The 19687-nt window shown below is 41.1% G+C and overlaps 1 long non-coding RNA gene and 1 pseudogene across 1 annotated transcript; one reads left to right on the top strand and one right to left on the bottom strand.

Moving 5' to 3' along the window:
* Positions 1 to 2263: 2263 nt before the first annotated feature.
* On the bottom strand, positions 2264 to 4127 carry LOC124461464 (annotated as a pseudogene).
* Positions 4128 to 18102: 13975 nt separating this feature from the next.
* LOC124461467 lies at positions 18103 to 18391 on the top strand. Its single transcript, XR_006955080.1, has 2 exons — positions 18103 to 18167; positions 18237 to 18391. It is a non-coding gene; the product is annotated as an uncharacterized LOC124461467 (long non-coding RNA).
* The last annotated feature ends 1296 nt before the right edge of the window (positions 18392 to 19687 follow it).

The raw sequence follows: 19687 nt of genomic DNA, 5'->3' as shown, positions 1-19687 counted from the left end.
TCAAAACCTTTCAGGCACCTCCTTTCAGGTTTTCCCAATGAATCAACCTTTAAACATTATGTTTAATGGAGAGAGTTCTAATTTAGTAGAGATGAAACAATGAACAAGAGTATTTGAGATAGATTAATTGGCAAATAACTAATCAACTTCCAATATACATGGGTTGGATTTGTTATATATCAAAAAATCAATTAAGTGTACTAGATTTGTGTACAATTCGGACCTTTTGGCAGATTATTCCGATAGTAATCTAAGACTAGTCAATTTAGGCAAGTTTAATAACATTAAATGATCTCTCTGAAGAAACTTTAACATTAATTCTCATTTAGATCAGACTTTATTAAGAATTGTAATACTAAAATAATAAATAAAATATTCCAACTAACATCAGGGAAGATCATGCGCATGATTTAACATTCTTACAGTAGCCACATTTGACAATATCAACATATATAAACTGATCTGGACTGTAGCTATAATTCTTGATTCTTTCAAATTTGGCAGAGCGTATACGTTTATAGATATTCAGCGAGTCCATGAGAAAACAAAATTTGCCACAAACACATTTTGGTGTCTCGGCTATCATTTGATCAGTATGGCAGGTAGTGAGTATATAGGCAGTTTAAATTGGTCGACTGAACGAGCTGCTTGCAGCCAGAGCGGCTGAGGGGAGCATTGGGTCCTTGTGTTTGCCTCAGTGGTGCCCTCGAGACGTTGAACATCCAGATGATTGGGTCCTTTAAATGCATTGCCACAAACATCTAGGGTATTAATGTGTAGGTCTTCTAGGGCAGCTGGCAGAGATTCCAATTTATTGTCCGATACATAAAGCGAGTGCAATTTCTTCAGTCGTCGCATGGCAAAGGCTAAAAATGTTAGATTATTGTGATTTAGATTCAAATGAACCAGCTTTTGGCATTTAACCACCAGATAAATCTAATTCACAAAGAGATTCACTCAATTTGATGCCATTTAGAAATGACCAATCGTTCAGTTCTCCCAGACAATTCCAAAAGTAAAAAAAAAAAAAAAAAAAAAAAAAAAAACGCGAAAGCTACAATATTCAGTTCGTAGCGATGTGCCACATCAGATGATAGATTACGCCGAGCATATCTCAAACTAGCTTAACCATTGACTACATGATTGTCAGACTGCAGAGATCGTGAACCTTGATGGATAATGAGCGATTATATCATTTTAGTCTGTCTTTTTTTGTGTAATGTGGTGCTATTTCGTTCATTGATGCGTCCTTCCTCCTATCAGTTTGGAGTCTGAGAATCCTTTAACTGAATGATCAATTTATCATAGATTTTTGCGTGCTTGAATCCATTGTTTTTGGTCGCCATTTCGTGTAACGCTGGATTTATCTTGACTTGTAACTGCCATCTTGATTTGTGCGTGATATATATTTCCAGTTCCTTTTTTGTATTCCCTGTTGCAATGTAAAATAATTATTATTATTATTATTTTTGTTTTGTTTGTTTTTTCATACCATTTGAATCCAGGGCGCTCTGTTTGTAGCCTACGGCCAAAGTGGATTTAACTGCCCGCGGCGTACGATTCGCTTGGGTCACACGATTCACCACTTGCACCTCACAGAGGATTTTCATTTTAAACTTGTGGTATAAACTTAAAAAATAAAAAAATATAAAATCAAACCAATTAACGCGGAAAAAAATAGCGTTAAAATAGGAAGGTTGCCACATCAACGTCTCCGCCTATCGATAATAAATCGATTTCTTAGATTGAATGGAGGGAAAATTAAAATTTTGTTTGACATAAGAATAAAAGTTGCTTGACTAAAAGCAAGAGTAGTTAATCGCATTAACATAATCAAATAATGGCTGAAGCACTTCGACTATTCAGGAAAAACAATGTCCTTGGAAATCATATTTTTGGAATCCTGAAATATAAATTACAAACATTCTTATCACAATCAAAATGAAAGAGAAAAGTTTGCAGTTGTATACCTCCTTCAAGAATAATGACAATAAATCTTCGTTTCTATTTATTCAAGATGAAGGTTGCCCCGTAGTCCTTAAGCCCTTTCAGTTGAGATTAATTGCGTGTTGATCCAAATAAAGATGAGTGATGTTCTTCAATTCCAATTGATTTCAAGTTCTTGAGTTCCATTTATCCAATAGGTAGTCATCTGGGCAAAATCCCAAGTTAATCTAAACAGGAGACTCTAAGATTAGAAGCATTTTTGAGCTAAAAGATATTATAAACAGATTAACAAGATCACAGTACTATGAGCTTTTTCTTTCATTTACTTATTCATAATATTTAATTATTAATTCCACTTTTTGTTTGGCACATTGGCATAATAGGCTAATATCAGTTAATTAGAGCTGAGAATAGGTTCTTACATTGGTTGCTTATACTACAATTGTTGCCACATATGACAACATCAGAATAGATCATGTGCTCTCGACTATAGGTAAGATTTTTAATATTTACAAATTTCGGTTGACCAACACGTTCGATAATGTGCTTCTTGTCTAAAGCATCGCACAATTTGCCACAGGAACATTTTGGTGCCTCGGCAATTAGTTGAATGAGTAAGGCTGGCAGGGAATCGATTGGCAGTTCATATTAGGCCACAGCTTGAAGCCAGAGAGGTTCAGGCGAATGAGTTGAAGCTCCGTCCGCATCGGAAGCAAAGGCCAGGCGATGAGCCTCCAAGACATTGAGACCCTTGAATGAATTACGCCAAACATCCAAGATTTCAATACGTAAATCATCTATGGCAGCTGGCAGGGATTTTAATTTGTTTTCCGACACGTAAAGCGAGCGTAATCTTCTCAGGCGACGTATGGCAAAGGGTAGATGAGTCAAATTATTGTAATTGAGATTCAAATTAACCAATTTGTGGCACTTGACCACAGGCAAAGGCAAACATGTCAAATCGTTGGCCGATAAATCCAATTCGCGCAGGGAGTCTCGTAATTTGCTGCCATTTAGAAATGACCAATCGTCCATTTCACCCAGATTATTGTCATGGAGGACGAGCTTGCTCAAGTGTAATCTCCCCAGTTCAACAGGTAACTGGAAATTTAAATTTAGTTTTGAAGATGCTAAAAGTTGTCTTTTCATTTATTTCCTTACCTTACGCAACTTATTGTTGGATACATCCAGGTGGGTTAGATTCCGTAAGGAGCATATATGATAGCTCAATTTAACCAATTGCGTATTGTCTATTGTTAGGGATTGTAGATATCGAGGAAAGACCTTGATGGGATAGTCACTGTGACGATTTATAGCCATTTTCGTCTGTAACTTTGATTTTTGTGCCATGGCAGTGACTGTATTTAGTCTCAAATTGATGACATCCTTGCCTTCCATACCCAGTTTAAGCGTCTGCAGGAATCCCTTCAGCTGAATGGGATCACATTTAATCAACAGATTCAGTGAGGGCTTCTTGAAAGCAATCGTTGCTTTGCCATCCAAAACGTATTTCGTGTGAATAGTTTGGATATTGTCCTTGACCTTGTAACGTTGCCCTTTTTAATCTTTGGTGTGAACAATATAATTTGTATTCAACTTTTCGCAAAGCAATTCCAAACCATCAATTTGGCTTTCGTAAAAACCACAGCACTGAACACCAACTCGCAAGGGTCACACAGTTACTACAAAAATCACTCGAACAAAAAGAATACAGCTCTGCTGTATTTGTAGACATTACTGAAGCATTTGATAAAGTGTGGCACTTAGGATTATTGAATAAACTGGCCAAACTCCTGCCTTACTGCTTGTTCAAGATTCTTGAAAGCTATCTGCAGGATAGATCGTTCACAGTCAGGGGCACAGATGACACATATTCCAGAATTGGCAAAATCACTGCAGGAATACCCCAGGGCAGTGTTCTGGGCCCCCTTCTCTTCAATGTTTATTCGTCTGACATGCCAATTCCTGATTATATCTTTGAACACGACTTCCTAATGGTATCAGGTGAAACCAAGAAGAACCCTGACATCCTACTGTCAACGTTCGCAGATGATACTATAATCGTATCTACTGACAAAAATGCCTACATGGCCATCAGGAAAACGCAAAAATACCTAAATGAATTCACCAAATGGTCAACTAAATGGTGCTTTACGATAAATAATGATAAGACTGTTCATGTCTTATATACAAAACGAAACATCTCCCCTGCTCTAAGATCTTACCTAATAAAAATCGATGAAAAACCTATAAAAAACGCTAATCAATATAAATATCTAGGAGTCACCACCTATGTATTCAAGCAAAAGCTATCTATCACCGCCTAAAATGGCTTGTTGGCGTAAAGAGCTCCCTCAGCACAAGGTGTAAAGTCACAATATTTAAGCAAATTATTGTTCCCATTCTAACGTATGCTATTCCTGTATGGGGCAGCCTTATTTCGGAAACTCTATTCAAAAAAATCTGTGGAACGCACAACAAACTGCTGAGAAAAATTACGGACTCGGATATATTCAGCACAAATGCCTATATTCGCGACAAACATAATGTTAAATCCATGGAACTCAAATATGACTTGGCTTGCGTAAGATTTGCTATCTCCACGCTAGAACATCCAAATGTAGAAGTAAGGAATATCCTGGAAAAACCCTTTACTCCTACAAGGCTCTCCTGGCCTAGATACTCTATTCAACTAGAGAAAATGGTAGCAGCCCGAAATAACCTCATCTCACTCAACAGCCAAACCAGCAGCAATGTGCAGCACCAACACAGAACTTTCTTACCACAAATAGCACCCAGCAACAGCTAACTACAACCACGTTTCCTCTAAGTACTGCAAACACACAACACCTGCAGCATTTAGCGTTGCAGCAGCTGCATCAACCAGCTGGCCAGCAGCACCAGACCGCAGCACAGGCCTCTCAGCTACAGGCGTCATCTCCTGCAAACACACGACAACAGCAGACAGCAACTCCAGTTCATCAAATTGCATCAAGTATACATCATCTACAGCAAATAGCGATGCAGCAGCAGCATCAAGTGGTTGGACAGCAGCGTCAGCCTCCAGCACAGGCCTGTCAGTTTCAGGTGTCAACTCCTATCGACACACAGCAGCAGCAATCCACAAATCTAGCTCCTCCTATGTCAGCAAATATACAATATCTACAGATATTGGCGACGCAGCAGCAGCATCAATCAGATGGCCAGCAGCACCAGCCCACAGCACAGGCCTCTCAGCAACAGGCGTCAACCACTGCTGACAGTCAGCAGCAGCAATCTCAGACTCCAGTTCCTCAAACTGCAGCAAGTATACAATGTTCACAGCAAATGATGGCGCAGCAGCAGCATAAACTTGTTGGTCAGCAGCACCAGCCCGCAACACAGGCCACTGAGCTACGGGCCTCATCTTCTGCCGACACTCAACGGCAGCAAACTATTCCAGTTCCTCAAAATGCAACTAATATACAACATCTTCAGCTATTGGCGGAGGTGAATCAGCATCAACTGGCTGGCAAGCAGCATCAGCCCGCAGCACATGTCACTCAACCACGGGCCTCATCTGCTGCTGACACTCAGCAGCAGCAATCTGACATTCCAGCTCCACCAATGACAGCAAATATTCAATACTCACCGCAAATGGATACGCAGCAGCATCAAATGGTCGTCCAGCAGCACCACCCAGCAGCACAGGCCTCCAGCTACGGACTTCATCTTCCGTTGACACACAGCAGCAGCAATCTCCAACTACTCATCTAGATCGGCATGCAATGCGGGAGGCGACGGCCCATTTTGATGGCGCCCCATCTCTCATCAGATTCGATTGCCACCTAAGATACAAAAAATTATTGAGAGAAACGAACTCAAAAAACAAAAGGAGGAAAAATCGAAACTAAACAAACCTGTTGTGCGCATGGAAGGACACGTGATCAACGGCCTGTTTCGAGATTTTAAAAGAGGCACACGAAATCGCGCGTACATAGAAGAGCGATTGAAGGGCCAGCCAATCCAAATCCAGCGACTTGTCCTGCCTCCACTCAAGCCTGGGGAAAGATTCACCCTTAATGATGACCAACTCTCAAAAAATCTTGAGCGAGTTGAAAACGAGCTCCTGAATGAGATTGAAAGTAGCATAGAAGCTGAAACGAAAAATAATGAGAGATTACCACCCATGAAGGTGCAAAAAACTGCTAATTCTTTACTTACTCACTTTCAGCCAGCTGACCTTGACAAAATCTCCATACAGCGGTTAAAGGGACTTGGCCCTCCCGCTTTCAGCCAGCCTGTACCAGGCCTGGCCAGCAGGCAGTCAATATGGACCTATCATCCAAGCAATGCCTGCTCAGCACTACATTGCGGTCGAAGGGATTTGGCCCTCCCGCTCCTAGTTATTTTCCTCCAAACGAGCCTGTAGATGGAACAGATGCTTCTCCAGTGCCGCGCACCAATTGCTAGCCTACTGTGCTGCCACTCCACAGGCAAACAAGCTCTCCTGACGGCCCAAAACCTCCAATACTGGGGCTGAAGGGCACGCATACATTGTTCTGGGGTCTCACATAGTCCAATCCGAGAAGAGAGACAGAAATAAGCCGAAATGTTTGCCTATGACAAAAAAAACAACACATGTTACTCACTTCTTGCCTATAAGAGGGAATTTTCCTGACAATAAGAGCGCTGCCTCAATGATTTTGCCAACTGCAATGACGCCATGAATCGATATGATTCGAACTGATAACCTGCAAGAAACAATTATACTAATCACTATTAATGAACAATATTTGTAAATACTATATTCTTTATAATTATTGCAGCTTGCAACTGTTCTTGATCCTCTAGTTGTTTTTATGGCCTTGGTATAACCCAGAAGCATTTATTTACTTGCATGTAAAAAATTTCCCATGTAAATTTCCCACAATTTTTTTTTGTCCTACCAGTAACACCCAACAAACATTATGTCTTATATATTAATCATTCACACTATTAATAAGCCATTGTAAATTATTTCTAAGCTCGTTTTTATTGTAATTGTATATGCTTCCTGATAGGGGGCGAAAAACAATAAAAGATGGTTGACTCCTTCGGGAGCCAACCACTTGGCTTTGCAACTGCGGCCATACAAGTAAAAAAAAGAGAGAATTGGAAATTCTCTCCCTTTATCACCTGGCCCGGCTGAGTAACGGCCTGACTCAAATCACGGCCAAAACAATGGACACCTATGGCAAAATAAAAGCTACCCTGGAGGCAAACAAATTTGCCTTTTTTACTCACCAGCCCAGATGGGAACGAGGTGCTAGATTTGCCATCTTGAATCTACACCACTCCACTGAATGCGAAGCTATCCGTCGTGACCTGAAAAAGCTAGGATTTGAGACAAAATACATCAAAAGACTAACAAACTACAGAACTAAGAGGCCAATGAATGTCTTTTTAATTGAAATTAACAAACATAATGACAATAAACATGATGAAATACTTAAAATTAAGGTCCTAGGCAGCCAGGAGGTACGCGTCGAGAGGCAAAGGGGCCGAAGGGAGATTCCCCAATGCAAAAACTGCCTCCTCTTTGGCCATACAGCCAGGTACTGCTGCCTTCCCCCGCTCTGCTCCGTCTGTGCTGGCCAGCACAAATCCGACAAATGCCCCTCTCCTGATGGCCAATCTCCAAAGTGTGGCAACTGCGGAGATGGCCATAGAGCCACCTATAGGAGCTGTGCCTTTTATAAGGCTGAACTGGCAAAATTTGTCGTTGACCAGCGCCCAGAGCGGCAAGAAAGGCAAATGAATCATGAAAAGGAAAGAAAATTTGGGCATGAGACAATGAATATGCAATCTAACGCTAACAAAAACTTACCTGAAGTCCACCAGCAACCGTCTGCACCACCTCGCCAGTCGACCTGTCCAGATTTCCGCTCATCTAATGCACCAGTACCTGAAAATAAAACAAATCTTAAAATAAAATGAACTAAAATCTACAAATGCTCACCTGAAAATACACTACAGCAAACAGCAGCTCCTTGTCCAACGTCGTATGCATCGTCTCATCTACGTCGTCCAGCATCTTGTCAAGCTAGTCCGTCTGCAGCTCGTCCATCTGAAAATAAAATAAAATCATTATCTAAATCTCCGAAAAATCACAAAAACTCACCTGTTAATCCATGTCAGCCAGCAGCAGCACCGCCTGCGAGTCCTCGTGCAGCATCTTGGCAATCATCTGGTCCATCTCGTCCTCTGCTAGCGCCTGCACCTGGAAAAAAACACAAATCGTTAGAAAAATCACCTAAAATTCACACAAACTTACCTGCAAATTATAGTCATCAGCAGCAGCAGGTCCTGGTCCTCAAGCAGCGGCTACACCTGAAAGCCAAAAAATATCAACAAAAAATCGCTCTAAAAAAACCATAAACTTATCTGAAAGCCAGCTGCAGTCTTTAGCAGCACCTTTTGCAGCCCCTCCTACACTTTCTGGTGCTAAATCTCGTCTGGCAGCCGCCCCATTGGGTGCAACTAATGCGCCTGCACCTGAAAGAAAGCAAAAATTGTTACAAAAATATACCAAATCAACAAAATACTCACCTGTAAATTACTCGCCTACAGCAGCACCCTATTTATACACTAGACGTACCTGAAAACGGCGAAACAACTAAAATTAAAACAACTATAATTATCGACAAAGCTAAAAGTCAGCGGTACTCACCAAATACCAACATGCGGCCAACAAAACTGGCCAAAGCCAAATCACCAGTACCTGAAAACAAACAAAAAATTAAATTAATCAACAAACACTTACCTGCAAGCAAACCCGGTCGGGCAGCAACACCAACAAAAATGCAAAACGGATCGTTTCGCAAAACCTTGCAGCAACAAAATCTGCCAAAGGTCGCCAGCTGTTTCGACCCAACAGCTTTACTCTGTCGTCGCCAGAATACTCCACCGTTCATGAACTCGCCATGTTCCTGCAAGGCATCTGAAATTAATTTTTAAAATGTTCTATGTTAATTATTACTATTGTCAATTTTATATTTTTTTTACTTACCTATATTTTCCTATTGTTTACAAATAAATGTCGCTCTCTTTCCAGCTCACATGCGGAAACTTCGCCATCAGACCCATATCGATGACTTATCGATAGGTCATCAACATTTCAGAGCATTATCGATATGCCGGCCAATTCTGGCTAAACCAAAGCCAAAGACTCTGAATCTCAGCCTTATAAAGCTAACTTCTGCCTTGCTCTCAAATGATGCCTTACGACTCTAGCCAATATTGGCTTATTTTACTTAAATATTTGGTCTCTTATGTTTTTCCCCACTAAAAGCTAATTGCTCTAAAACTTCTAGCCTATAAAGCTAACTCAACTAAAAGCTAACTGCTCTAAAACTTTTAGCCTTTAAAGCCAAGCCTTGCTCGCAATTGATGCGCCAACGGCCAAGCTAAAAAACTAGTGTTACTCAGACCCAAAATATGGGTCTCCCTACTTTTTCTCCAGTGTGGGGGAAAACCAGTTTTTCCCCGACATTAATCGCCACGTTTTTGTAGCCACCTTAGCACCAAATTCTTATTCGCCAAGTTTATTATTAAAAAATTGCTACCTACTTGACTACTTATGCTAAAAGTAACATAATCTTAAATCTATCATACTACAAACTATCTTACCTAAATCGCTAAAAACTAAATGTTAATCTAATGTCTTATTGTATATTTTTTATTTAGTATTAATCTAGTTTAAGATAATTTTAATCCCCCGCCCTGCTGCTGTAACGGCCTTTTAAATTTAAATTTTTGCTATATACCCTTGTAGGTGAAAGACTGAGGCCAGGCGGATCAAACGCCTTACCTTAAAAGTGGGTAATTCAAGGTCATGTAAACGCGGCAGAACTCTCCTTGAAGTGATCAGGCTGACAAGAAACTGGACATCCTGGCGACGGGTGGTCCTACTCATTTCCCACACGACCGGCGAAAAAATCCTCAGCCATGACTTTGGAGTTTATTCTGGAATAATCCAACTATCCTCTGACCACTTACCTGTTTTTGTACACATCACGATGGACCAGCACCCAAACTTACTTCCTGACAATCGAAGACTTTTGCCTGTAGGATCTAACATTAAACTGTTCCAAAACACCCTCAGCGACTCCCTCCACCTAAATATGGAAATCGAATCTGGATTAGACATTGAGGACGCGATTAATATCTTCACAAACAATAGTCACCATGCTGCAGCCCTGGCCACTAAACCTCTACGAAGGGACCTGCCAAATACGAATCGTACCGAATCGGAGGAGCCATACCTATAAATAAAAAATGCACAAATTATTAAAACAAAAAATTAAATAAAATTGATATAATGCCTCTCACGAAACTTGAACGTAAAAAACATTAAAATATACTAAACAAAGAAATAAGCCTATCAAAAAACAAACACTTAAATAAAAAACTATGTAAAATAGACTCCTCTGATCGGTACAGACCCCACAAGCTGTGGCAATTAACCAACAAACTAAAACGGCAGCCCCTTCCTAACTGGCCTCTTAGGATCCCTAGCGGAGTAGACAAGAAGCATGCATGGACAAGATCACCTGAAGGTAAAATGGAGCTGTTTACTGACCAGTTAGAGAAGCGTTTCTCTCCCACTTGACAAATAGCTCCCTTGACAGGGCCAAAATCAACGAGGAAACAAATGCCATCCTTGCCCAAAAAATGCTCATGGAGTATGCATGTAAAACCCACCACTCCATCGCTAGCTCCTCCGCCAACTTTGACTCCAGCAACTCACCTTTTGTCAAGCCCATCACTCTCTCTGAACTAAAAAAAGAGATTGATAGCTTAATCAACAAAAAAGCACCAGGATATGATAGGATCAACAATGCCCTAATCAAAGTTCTCCCACTCAAAGCTATCATCTTCTTACTCAAAATATACAACAGCATCCTACGTTTTGGCCACTTCCCCCTAGTGTGGAAAAAAGCCATAGTTGTCATGGTAAAAAAACCAAAAAAACCAATTTCTGAAGCTAGCTCGTATCGCCCCATAAGCTTGCTTCCTGCTTTCTCAAAAATACTTGAATCCTTGCTTGCCAAGAGGCTCCTTAAATGTAACCGTCTTTCACAATCCATACCTAACCACCAATTTGGATTCTGCAAATTTCATGGGGCCGAGCATCAACTAGCTCGCGTTACACAATTCCTCCAGAGAGCTTTTTAGGACAAACTGTATGGATCGGCTATATTCATCGATATTACAGAAGCGTTTGACAAAGTTTGGCACTGCGGTCTGCGTAACAAGTTGATAAAGCTACTACCTATTACCTATACAAAGTTCTGGACAGTTACCTCAAGGATCGCACGTTCTCCGTTCGCGGTAACCATGGTATTATGTCCCGTGATGGGAAAATTTTAGCAGGAATCCCTCAGGGTAGTGTTTTGGGACCCCTGCTATACAACATATACTCGTCAGACATGCCAATTCCAAAGTTCATAATTGAGCATGAAACCCTGATCGAATATTACCCGACCTATAAACACGGTGACACTCTGCTCTCTACATATGCTGACGATACTATTTCATCTCGACCGATAAAAACGCCCTTGTAGCCATGAATAAAACGGAAAATTACCTACACAAGTTCTCTACCTGGTCCAACAAATGGTGTTTCACAGTCAACGTGAGTAAAACAGTTCATGTTCTCTTCTCCAGACGATCTACCTCACCTGCTGTTAAAGCTGCCACTGTTAAGTTTAATAACAAACCTATTAAAAATACGTCCTCGTGCCGATACTTGGGAGTCCTTGTTGATAGCAAACTCCTTTTAAAACCCATATTGCCAAACTTTGTGCTCAAGCCAAGTCCACCTATACTCGCTACAAATGGCTCGGGGGAGCTAAAAGCCATCTTAGCACCCGCTGCAAGGTCACTATCTACAAGCAAATCTTAGTCCTATTTGGACATACGCTATTCCCATATGGGGTAGCCTATATCTAACACCCTATTCAAAAAACTCACCGGAACTCACAATAAACTGCTCAGAAAGCTAACAAATGCGAACATCTATTGCCCAAACTCTGAAATTCAAGAAAAACATAACGCCAAACCTCTAGAAACTATATACAATGACGCTTGCCTAAGATTCTTTAACTCCATGTCTGACCATGAGACAAAGAAATTGAAAAACTTTATCTAAAGCCATTTATCCCTAAACGTTTGCCATGGCCTAGGTACTCAAAGCAAATAGATAAACTACAAGTTGTCGCCTCACGAACGATAAAAAAAGCCCAAACACCACCACTGATGCCACCTTAGCTCAACCCTAGCGTAACAGTAACTAACATAAAACTTCTCATTGAATCCAAGCTTATGGAGTTCTTCTCCAAGGCGCCAGCTCTTATTGCTGACAACTGCCACCAGACCTACAACAGGATCACTGAAAAGCAAGATGTTCTCAGAGCTAAGGAAGCGTCTATAGCTAAAAAAAAAACCCCCGGAAAGCCTGCCCCCCTTGAGCCAAACGAACAAATTCAATACACGGAAAATTAACTACTCGCTCTAAACATGGCTAGTCTGGAATCTGAGTTGCTCAAATTAATTGATAACAGCACGAATAGCACTGATGCTCTAAAAAAAAGGAAAACTGATACTGCACCCATGATGGCCTAACTAACAATCACTCTAACACCAATACTAATACTTCTGCAAACATTCACTTACCTAACCATAAAGAAATATGATTTAGGCAGCCCCTGCAAAGCCAGAATCCTGCCCACTATTCAGCTGCCGTCCTGGCCTGGCCAGAGGGCCAGTCCTCGACAGCTGTGCCTCCAGTAGACGCGCCTCCTGCACTCTCTGCCTCGTTCTCAGCGTCTGCACCATCTCGTCCATCGTCCTGTCCAGATTTCCGCTCGCCTGATGCACCAATACCTGAAAATAAAACAAATCTAAAAATAAAACCAACTAAAAAGTACAAATACTCACCTGAAAATACACAACACAAACAGTAGCTCCTTGTCCAGCGTCGTATGCATCGTCTCATCTGCGTCGTCCAGAATCTCGTCAAGCTAGTCCGTCTGCAGCTCCTGTATCTGAAAATATATTAAAATTATTTCTAAATCAGCAATAAACACAAAAACTCACCTAAAATCTACGTCAGAGAGCAGCAGCATCGTCTGCGAATCCTCGTCCAGCATCTGGCCAATCATCTGGTCCATCTCGTCCTTCACTAGCGCCTGCACCTGAAAAAAACACAAATCGTCAGAAAAATCTCTCAATAATCACGTAAACATACCTGCAAATTCTCTTCAGTCACCTGCAGCAATACCAGCTGGTCCTTCTGGCCCTCTACCTAAGGCTGCACCTGAAAAAAAACAAAAAATCAACAAAGAATCAAGTTAAATTAACTAAATACATATCTAAAATCGAGCCGCAGCCGCTAGCAGTTCCAACTGGAGCTCCTCCTGCATCTTCTGCTGCACCACGTGGCCCGTCATCTGGTCCTAAACGCCATAAAGCTGCTCCTGCACCTGGAAAAAATATAAAAATGCTAAACTATGCTACTAAATCAACAAATTACTCACCTGCCATGCAAATGCCGCCAGTAGCTTCGCGTGCAAATCTCGTGCTAAATCTGGCCAATATCTGGTCCATCTCGTCCTTCACTAGCGCCTGCACATGGAAAAAAACACAAATTGTAGAAAAATCACCTAAAATTCACACAAACTTACCTGCAAATTATAGTCATCAGCAGCAGCCGGTCCTGGTCCTCAAGCAGCGGTTTTCGCTAAAAACTAAATGTTAATCTAATGTCTTATTGTATATTTTTTATTTAGTATTATCTAGTTTTAGATAATTTTAATCCCCCGCCCCTGCTGCTGTAACGGCCTTTAAATTTAATTTTGCTATATCCCTTGTAGGTGAAAGGGCAAAAAATAAAAGCGGCCTCAATCGAAAGACTGAGGCCAGGCGGGTCAAACGCCTTACCTTAAAAAGTGGGGTAATTCAAGGTCATGTGAACGCGGCAGAACTCTCCTTGAAGGGCTGACGAGAAACTGGACATCCTGGCGACGGGTGGTCCTACTCATTTCCCACACGACCGGCGAAAAAATCCCTCAGCCATGGACTTTGGAGTTTATTCTGGAATAAACCACAACAGATTAAGTCTCAAGCTATATGCGACTACCCTCTGACCACTTACCTGTTTTTGTACACATCACGATGGACCAGCACCCAAACTTACTTCCTGACAATCGAAGACTTTTGCCTGTAGGATCTAACATTAAACTGTTCCAAAACACCCTCAGCGACTCCCTCCACCTAAGTATGGAAATCGAATCTGGATTAGACATTGAGGACGCGATTAATATCTTCACAAACAATAGTCACCATGCTGCAGCCCTGGCCACTAAACCTCTACGAAGGACCTGCCAAATACGAATCGTACCGAATCGGAGGAGCCATACCTATAAATAAAAAATTGCACAAATTATTAAAACAAAAAAATTAAATAAAATTGATATAATGCCTCTCACGAAACTTTGAACGTAAAAAAACATTAAAATATACTAAACAAAGAAATAAGCCTATCAAAAAACAAACACTTAAATAAAAAACTATGTAAAATAGACTCCTCTGATCGGTACAGACCCCACAAGCTGTGGCAATTAACCAACAAACTAAAACGGCAGCCCCTTCCTAACTGGCCTCTTAGGATCCCTAGCGGAGTAGACAAAAGCATGCATGGACAAGATCACCTGAAGGTAAAATGGAGCTGTTTACTGACCAGTTAGAGAAGCGTTTCTCTCCCAACTTGACAAATAGCTCCTTGACATGGCCAAAATCAACGAGGAAACAAATCCATCCTTGCCAAAAAATGCTCATGGATATGCATGTAAAACCCACCACTCCTCGCTAGCTCCTCCGCCAACTTTGACTCCAGCAACTCACCTTTTGTCAAGCCCATCACTCTCTCTGAACTAAAAAAAGAGATTGATAGCTTAATCAACAAAAAAGCACCAGGATATGATAGGATCAACAATGCCCTAATCAAAGTTCTCCCACTCAAAGCTATCATCTTCTTACTCAAATATACAACAGCATCCTACGTTTTGCCACTTCCCCCTAGTGTGGAAAAAAGCCATAGTTGTCATGGTAAAAAAAAAAAAAAACAATTTCTGAAGCTAGCTCGTATCGCCCCATAAGCTTGCTTCCTGCTTTCTCAAAAATACTTGAATCCTGCTTGCCAAGAGGCTCCTTAAATGTAACCGTCTTTCACAATCCATACCTAACCACCAATTTGGATTCCGCAAATTTCATGGGGCCGAGCATCAACTAGCTCGCGTTACACAATTCCTCCAGAGAGCTTTTGAGGACAAACTGTATGGATCGCTATATTCATCGATATTACAGAAGCGTTTGACAAGTTTGGCACTGCGGTCTGCGTAACAAGTTGATAAAGCTACTACCTATTACCTATACAAAGTTCTGGACAGTTACCTCAAGGATCGCACGTTCTCCGTTCGCGGTAACCATGGTATTATGTCCCGGATGGGAAAATTTTAGCAGGAATCCTCAGGGTAGTGTTTTGACCCCTGCTATACAACATATACTCGTCAGACATGCCAATTCCAAAGTTCATAATGACATGAAACCTATGATATACCGACAAAACACGTGACACTCTGCTCCACATATGTGACATAATTCATGACCAAAAAACGCCCTTAGCATTAAAACGGAAAATACCACACAAGTTCTCTACCTGTCCAACAAATGGTGTTTCACAGTCAACGTGAGTAAAACAGTCATGTTCTCTTCTCCAGACGATCTACCTCACCTGCTGTTAAAGCTGCCACTGTTAAGTTTAATAACAAACCTATTAAAAATACGTCCTCGTGCCGATACTTGGGAGTCCTTGTTGATAGCAAACTCCTGTTTAAAACCCATATTGCCAAACTTTGTGCTCAAGCCAAGTCCACCTATACTCGCTACAAATGGCTCGGGGGAGCTAAAAGCCATCTTAGCACCCGCTGCAAGGTCACTATCTACAAGCAAATCTTAGTCCCTATTTGGACATACGCTATTCCCATATGGGGTAGCCTAATATCTAACACCCTATTCAAAAAGCTCACCGGAACTCACAATAAACTGCTCAGAAAGCTAACAAATGCGAACATCTATTGCCCAAACTCTGAAATTCAAGAAAAACATAACGCCAAACCTCTAGAAACTATATACAATGACGCTTGGCCTAAGATTCTTTAACTCCATGTCTGACCATGAGAACAAAGAAATTGAAAAACTTTATTTAAAGCCATTTATCCCTAAACGTTTGCCATGGCCTAGGTACTCAAAGCAAATAGATAAACTTGTCGCCTCACGAACGATAAAAAAGCCCAAACACCACCACTGATGCCACCTCAGCTCAACCCTGGCTCCAAGGCGCCAACTCTTATTGCTGACAACTGTCACCAGACCTACAACAGGATCACTGAAAAGCAAGATGTTCTCAGAGCTAAGGAAGCGTCTATAGCTAAAAAAAAACCCCCGGAAAGCCTGCCCCCCCTTGGGCCAAACGAACAAATTCAATACAGGGAAAATGAACTACTCGCTCTAAACATGGCTAGTCTGGAATCTGAGTTGCTCAAATAATTGATAACAGCACGAATAGCACTGATGCTCTAAAAAAAAAGGAAAACTGATACTGCACCCATGATGTCCTAACTAACAATCACTCTAACACCAATATAATACTTCTGCAAACATTCACTTACCTAATCATAACGAAATATGATTTCAGGCGGCCCCTGCAAAGCCAGAATCCTGCCCACTATTCAGCTGCCGTCCTGGCCTGGCCAGAGGGCCAGTCCTCGACAGCTGTGCCTCCAGTAGACGCGCCTCCTGCACTCTCTGCCTCGTTCTCAGCGTCTGCACCATCTCGTCAATCGTCCTGTCCAGATTTCCGCTCGCCTGATGCACCAATACCTGAAAATAAAACAAATCTAAAAATAAAACCAACTAAAAAGTACAAATACTCACTGAAAATACACAACAGCAAACAGCAGCTCCTTGTCCAGCGTCGTATCATCGTCTCATCTGCGTCGTCCAGAATCTCGTCAAGCTAGTCCGTCTGCAGCTCCTGTATCTGAAAATATATTAAAATTATTATCTAAATCAGCAATAAAACACAAAAACTCACCTGAAAATCTACGTCAGACAGCAGCAGCATCGTCTGCGAATCCTCGTCCAGCATCTGGCCAATCATCTGGTCCATCTCGTCCTTCACTAGCGCCTGCACCTGAAAAAAACACAAATCGTCAGAAAAATCTCTCAATAATCACGTAAACATACCTGCAAATTCTCTTCAGTCACCTGCAGCAACACCAGCTGGTCCTTCTGGCCCTCTACCTAAGGCTGCATCTGAAAAAAAACAAAAAATCAACAAAGAATCAAGCTAATTTAACTAAATACATATCTAAAATCCAGCCGCAGCCGCTAGCAGTTCCAACTGGAGCTCCTCCTGCATCTTCTGCTGCACCACCTGACCCGTAGTCTGGTCCTAAACGCCATAAAGCTGCTCCTGTACCTGGAAAAAATATAAAAATGTTAAAAAATGCTACTAAATCAACAAATTACTCACCTGCCATGCAAATGCCGTCAGTAGCATCGCGTGCAAATCTTCGTGCTAAATCTGGCCAAACTCCTGGTCCATCTCGTCCTTCACTAGCGCCTGCACCTGGAAAAAAAACACAAATCGTCAGAAAAATCTCTCAATAATCACGTGAGCTTACCTGCAAATCCTCTTCAGTCACCTGCAGCAACACCAGCTGGTCCTTCTGGCCCTCTACCCAAGGCTGCGCCTGAAAATAACAAAAAATCAACAAAGAAACAAGTTGAAATAACTAAATACATATCTAAAATCGAGCCCCAGTCGCTTGCGGATCCAACTGGAGCTGCTCCTGCTTCTTGTGCTGCATCACTTGGCCCGTCACCTGGTCCTAAACGTCATAAAGCTGCACCTGTACCTGAAAAAATATAAAAATGTTAAAAATACTACTAAACCAACCAATTATTCACCTGCCATACAAATGCCGCCAGCCGCAACACATTCTTCTATTCCAGACGCACCTGAAAACGGAGAAAAAACAAAGTTAAATTTAACTACAAATATTGGAAAAACTAAAAGCCAACAATACTCACCTAAAAACTCAACGCGGCCACCTGCATCCCATGGAGTCTAGGTAAGTACCTCGACCTGAAAATAAAAATAAGCAAAAACATCAACCTAAAAAATACTTACCTGCAAGCAGCTGTTCCCGTCCTAACAGCTTTACTCTGTCGTCGGTGGAGGTCTCCAGTGATGATTCAGCAGCCATGTTCCTGTAAAATAATAATAATTAATTTATAATTTCCAATATTGGTTAATCTTATTGTCAATTTTTATACTTATGTCACATTTTTCTAATTGTTTGTTTACATTTGGAAATATATCGCCTTCTCTTTTCAGCCACATGCGCCGCCATCTGTTGCTGTATCGATTTCTTATCAAATAAGTATTGAGCAGCAACAGTGAGCGCACACGCAATAATGAGCACTCACTCCAGTGTTGCCCTAAAAATACCACAAAAAATGCCAGTTTCCCTACATTTCTCGCTCTAGCGCCCTATGCACTTCTCTACTTACCTCTATTAGTGCCCTCTGCACTCGCCTAATTCCCCCTATTAAGACCCCTTGCACCGGAAAATTAAATTTAAAATTCTTATTGCTAAAAACTAATACTTATGCTAAATACTTAAAACTACTTAAGCCATAATTATCTCTAAAAAACACTAAATTCTAAATCATATCATATCAACGCTCTCGAGGAAGACGGACGTGTTTTTTTTAAGCTCCCGCGTTTTAACTGATTTTATAATTTTTTTTATTTTGTGTTATCGGCATCGCGATCGAAAATTATAATTATAATATTAAATCTAACTTGCACCATATCACTCGTTTGCGTTTTTGTGTGTTTGTGTTAATAATTTTTAACAACCTTAATTCTGTTAAAACCTTTGTTGGTTTTTTTCTTTTCTTTCTCTCTTTCCCACCTTTTTTTCTTTCTTGTAAATCACAAGCAACGCTCATTTGTTGTTGTCTTGAAATTTCTGTGAGTTCTTGTTGCAGTGTTTTGTTTTTGTGATTTCTAGCTCCCGCGCTCGCGCTCTTTAAGTTATTTTTTTTTCTCTCGTTTCGTTTCACTTGTCGCCGTTATTTGCGCTCATACTGCAGTCTGTTGTGTGTCTGTAATTTAGACTCTATAGTGCTCTCTTTATCTTTTAACCCTTGTGCACCCCCAATATCTCGCTTTCTTATTATTTCTGGACCTCAGAGTGAGTTATATATTTAATACCAATACATTTCTCATTTTTATTTGTTTGGTTACTAATTCATCTAATTAACTCATAATGCCTGTCTGTTCGGTTAAAAATTGTTTGCAGCCCGCCCCACCCCTGAATAGTTTTATTTACTGTTGGTTGTGTAAAACTACAGTACATGTTAAGTGCGCCGGCTTTACATGCAGGGTAAAGGATCTTTTAGATCAAAAAAAGGGTCTCAAATGGGATGTGAGTCATGCCGTATCGTGGAAGATGAAATGGAACTTTTCATGCGGCAAACAAAGGATAACCTGATGAGTCTGTCCGCCAGTTTTCTTAAACTCTCGCAAGAGTTTAAAGCTGTCGAGTCTCAGTTTAGTAGTTTAACGCTACTGACTGAGTCT

This window comes from Drosophila willistoni, unplaced genomic scaffold (genome assembly GCF_018902025.1).
Source record: "Drosophila willistoni isolate 14030-0811.24 unplaced genomic scaffold, UCI_dwil_1.1 Seg493, whole genome shotgun sequence".
In the NCBI taxonomy this organism is placed as follows: domain Eukaryota; kingdom Metazoa; phylum Arthropoda; class Insecta; order Diptera; family Drosophilidae; genus Drosophila; species Drosophila willistoni.
Note: the sequence above shows the minus strand (reverse complement) of the source record. Positions and strands in the feature narration are given on the sequence as shown.